The sequence below is a fragment of the Schistocerca americana genome, unplaced genomic scaffold (assembly GCF_021461395.2).
Source record: "Schistocerca americana isolate TAMUIC-IGC-003095 unplaced genomic scaffold, iqSchAmer2.1 HiC_scaffold_287, whole genome shotgun sequence".
Taxonomy (NCBI): domain Eukaryota; kingdom Metazoa; phylum Arthropoda; class Insecta; order Orthoptera; family Acrididae; genus Schistocerca; species Schistocerca americana.
This window is the reverse complement of record NW_025726002.1, coordinates 157,501-162,500: the sequence shown is the minus strand read 5'-3', so window position 1 is coordinate 162,500 and position 5,000 is coordinate 157,501. Positions and strand designations below refer to the sequence as shown.

At 50.4% G+C, this 5,000-nt stretch overlaps 1 pseudogene; it reads left to right on the top strand.

The window, feature by feature from the left end:
- The first annotated feature begins 3,839 nt into the window (after positions 1–3,839).
- Positions 3,840–5,000, top strand: part of LOC124579055 — a 3,109-nt pseudogene continuing 1,948 nt past the window's right edge.

Below are 5,000 nucleotides of genomic sequence, written 5' to 3'. Positions count from 1 at the left end.
CCGTAACCTAACCTATGTCGTACCGTAACCTAACCTATGTCGTACCGTAACCTAACCTATGTCGTACCGTAACCTAACCTATGTCGTACCGTAACCTAACCTATGTCGTACCGTAACCTAACCTATGTCGTACCGTAACCTAACCTATGTCGTACCGTAACCTAACCTATGTCGTACCTTAACCTAACCTATGTCGTACCTTAACCTAACCTATGTCGTACCTTAACCTAACCTATGTCGTACCTTAACCTAACCTATGTCGTACCTTAACCTAACCTATGTCGTACCTTAACCTAACCTATGTCGTACCTTAACCTAACCTATGTCGTACCTTAACCTAACCTATGTCGTACCTTAACCTAACCTATGTCGTACCTTAACCTAACCTATGTCGTACCTTAACCTAACCTATGTCGTACCTTAACCTAACCTATGTCGTACCTTAACCTAACCTATGTCGTACCTTAACCTAACCTATGTCGTACCTTAACCTAACCTATGTCGTACCTTAACCTAACCTATGTCGTACCTTAACCTAACCTATGTCGTACCTTAACCTAACCTATGTCGTACCTTAACCTAACCTATGTCGTACCTTAACCTAACCTATGTCGTACCTTAACCTAACCTATGTCGTACCTTAACCTAACCTATGTCGTACCTTAACCTAACCTATGTCGTACCTTAACCTAACCTATGTCGTACCTTAACCTAACCTATGTCGTACCTTAACCTAACCTATGTCGTACCTTAACCTAACCTATGTCGTACCTTAACCTAACCTATGTCGTACCTTAACCTAACCTATGTCGTACCTTAACCTAACCTATGTCGTACCTTAACCTAACCTATGTCGTACCTTAACCTAACCTATGTCGTACCTTAACCTAACCTATGTCGTACCTTAACCTAACCTGTATTGCGCCTTAACCTAACCTGTATTGCGCCTTAACCTAACCTGTATTGCGCCTTAACGTAACCTGTATTGCGCCTTAACGTAACCTGTATTGCGCCTTAACGTAACCTGTATTGCGCCTTAACGTAACCTGTATTGCGCCTTAACGTAACCTGTATTGCGCCTTAACGTAACCTGTATTGCGCCTTAACGTAACCTGTATTGCGCCTTAACGTAACCTGTATTGCGCCTTAACGTAACCTGTATTGCGCCTTAACGTAACCTGTATTGCGCCTTAACGTAACCTGTATTGCGCCTTAACGTAACCTGTATTGCGCCTTAACGTAACCTGTATTGCGCCTTAACGTAACCTGTATTGCGCCTTAACGTAACCTGTATTGCGCCTTAACGTAACCTGTATTGCGCCTTAACGTAACCTGTATTGCGCCTTAACGTAACCTGTATTGCGCCTTAACGTAACCTGTATTGCGCCTTAACGTAACCTGCATTGCGCCTTAACGTAACCTGCATTGCGCCTTAACGTAACCTGCATTGCGCCTTAACGTAACCTGTATTGCGCCTTAACGTAACCTGTATTGCGCCTTAACGTAACCTGTATTGCGCCTTAACGTAACCTGTATTGCGCCTTAACGTAACCTGTATTGCGCCTTAACGTAACCTGTATTGCGCCTTAACGTAACCTGTATTGCGCCTTAACGTAACCTGTATTGCGCCTTAACGTAACCGATATTGCGCCTTAACGTAACCTATATTGCGCCGTAACGTAACCTATATTGCGCCGTAACGTAACCCACATTGCCCCTTAACGTAACCCACATTGCCCCTTAACGTAACCCACATTGCCCCTTAACGTAACCCAACACACGTTGGGCCTTAACCCAACACACGTTGGGCCTTAACCCAACACACGTTGGGCCTTAACCCAACACACGTTGGGCCTTAACCCAACACACGTTGGGCCTTAACCCAACACACGTTGGGCCTTAACCCAACACACGTTGGGCCTTAACCCAACACACGTTGGGCCTTAACCCAACACACGTTGGGCCTTAACCCAACACACGTTGGGCCTTAACCCAACACACGTTGGGCCTTAACCCAACACACGTTGGGCCTTAACCCAACACACGTTGGGCCTTAACCCAACACACGTTGGGCCTTAACCCAACACACGTTGGGCCTTAACCCAACACACGTTGGGCCTTAACCTGCTCTGTAATTGTCATACGACGCGTTAAATTAGTGTAGTGTTGCCTAACTGCAACCCCCGCAATATAGTTTGCTACTCGCACTGCCCGGTCCCCAGTGTATCGCTTCATGTTAAACACCTTGCAGCTATACACTGTAATGTGGATGGCAGCAGGACGTACATGCTCAATGCCCTTTGCAGTTGTTCATTGGCATTTGCAGTTGTTCATTGGCATTCGCATGTGCGAAGCACTTAGCCTACGCTGTGGTACGGCCTGTGTCAACTGTCCGCTGATGTTGTACGTCCAAATCACACACTGTACTGCACATTGGTCCTCATGTACTGAATGATACATCGTGGTACATGTGACCGTACAACGACTGCGCCAACAACGGCGAACCATGCGGTCCAAATGTTGTGCACTCAGCTACGTGTCGTCTCCCTATAAGAGCTGGATTGCAGTGTGGTATGCCCTGGATGGCGATCAGCATGAGCCGTCTGTTGATGTAGTGGCGCGTGTTGTCAGACGTAGTCGTCTCTTCTCACACACCGTGATAGCATGGTGCACTGCGTTCCACATCTGCGACATGCGACAGAGGCCGGTTGACAGTCGTTCGCGCAATGGACATCGCATACGTACGGGGGCCACCTTCCACGTGTTCGCGAAGCGTGCACATGTTGTTGCGTGTATGTGGGCAGACATAGTGTGTCGTGACACCTGACACAGGCATGCAACAATCGTTGAATTTGCAAATGGCGATGGACGCCTACGTTTGCTGGTGACGTTATGCAAATGAACAACTGGTAAACCGTTGTGGTGCGGTTGTTCTCGCTAGAGGTGAATCAGTGATGGCGACGATCGGTTGAGCTACCAACCGGTTGTTCCAGCGATACCCACCATGCCCACGAACGTGAATGGCATCTGGGTGTGAAGCGATACGCGGCGGTGGCTGGGTGGGACCGTCCCCGGCCGGTGAGGGGGGGCCTCCCGGCGTGCTGGCCGCGCGGTGCGTGGGCGCACGCGCTACAGCCGGCTGGTGGGGGCGGCCAGTGGCAGGCGCGCCGGCCGACGGAGGCGGCAGGCGGCGCAGCTGCGCGCCGGCGCACCCTGCACGCGGCGCCGTGCGGCCAAAGTAGGTCCTCGCGGGCCCGGTGCGAAGCGCGGTGGACATCTGCAGTGTGCTGGTCCGATTGAGGACTGTGTGCGCTGAGGATGCGCCGCCGCCCGGCGCTCGGCGCCGCGACGCCGTCTGCTGCTCGGTCGCCTCTGCGGTTCTCGCAGGTGGTTTGTATCGCAGCTGTGCGGACGTGTTGGCGCGTGCGCTGTGCTGGGAGAGTTCGCTTCGGCACCCAAGTGGGGCTTTTGTCCTTCTGTGGCGCTGGCGTTGGAGCTGCCGGTCACCGTAGGTGGCGCGTGTTGTCTCCCGCCGGCAATGCCACGACAGCACGCTCCCGGGCCTCTGTCGGCAGCGGCAAGCTCAGTTGGGAGCACGGGTGGTCGCACCTAAAGCGTCTACTCGCCAAACTCCGGGCGATTGCGCCTCTCTCGAACCCGACCAAGTACTTAGGACGGCGCTGCGCGCCGCCGGGACCTGAGAGGGTTTCGAGGTGTATTGTGCAGGGGAGCTCAGCCTCCTCCTGTTTGCAGAATAATTGAGCGGACGCTTGCGTGTTCGCGCGGGCCCCCGGGACACACTCCCGGGCGGCCGGCTGCTCAGCTCTAGTTGACGCAGCTCCCTGGTTGATCCTGCCAGTAGTCATATGCTTGTCTCAAAGATTAAGCCATGCATGTCTCAGTACAAGCCGCATTAAGGTGAAACCGCGAATGGCTCATTAAATCAGTTATGGTTCCTTAGATCGTACCCACGTTACTTGGATAACTGTGGTAATTCTAGAGCTAATACATGCAAACAGAGTCCCGACTGTACTGATGGGGTTATGTCCTTTAGACATAAAAATTAGGGAACAGGCTACCTGGTACTGGGTCAAGAAAAATAGAAGGGAGAAGATAGAAGAAATTATGGGGGTATATGTAGGGGATAAGCCAAGCATTAAAAGAAGGGGAATGGAATTGTGGCAGGAACTCTGGGACAGTGAGGAAACTGGGCGAAGAACACACGAGCTGTTTCCAAGCATAAAGGAACGCCTTGAACTGACTTATATCAAACCATCAAAGGGGCTACTGCACTTTCTTACAGGCCACGGACCCTACCCGACATATCTCTGTCGGTTTGGGAAAAGGGCAGCATCAGCGTGTGACTGTGGAGCAGTGCTGGGCACTCCAGACCATGTGGTGTATGAGTGTCCCCTCTTCGACGATGTAGCACACCAACTCAGGGAACAACTACCGAACAACGACACGTACCACCTGCTCAGGCAAGAAGGCACCTTCGATATTCTCAACAAATTAACTAATAACATATCAAATAAAGTCCTCAAAGAATATCTCCGTAATATTGATTAATTAAACACCAGATTTGTCGCGTACGCCCCCCTGTTCCGCCGGGACATGGAATAGGCCAGTCGCTTCACGGCTGGAATCCGCCAGGTCTATGGAATAGGTTGGGGGGCAGTACATCACTACCGGATTGACAAGCACCAATCATGACATTAGAATTAAGTTAGTTATAAGATCAACAATTAGGATAAGAGAAACAGTATAAAACTGCAGCGACCAGGTTTCTGGCCAGCCCAGTGTCAGGGGCACTCCCACTGGGATTAGCTCAGTGGGAACGGCCAATAAAATAGGTTTGTATCATAATCTGACACATATGTAACGCTGCAGGTAGAATAGTTAGAATAGTTATAACAAGAAACCATTTGACATCAGCATTTTAAAATAGATGGATAAAATTAAGTACGATAGAAAAACAACAGAATAGCAAAGTAGTAGCA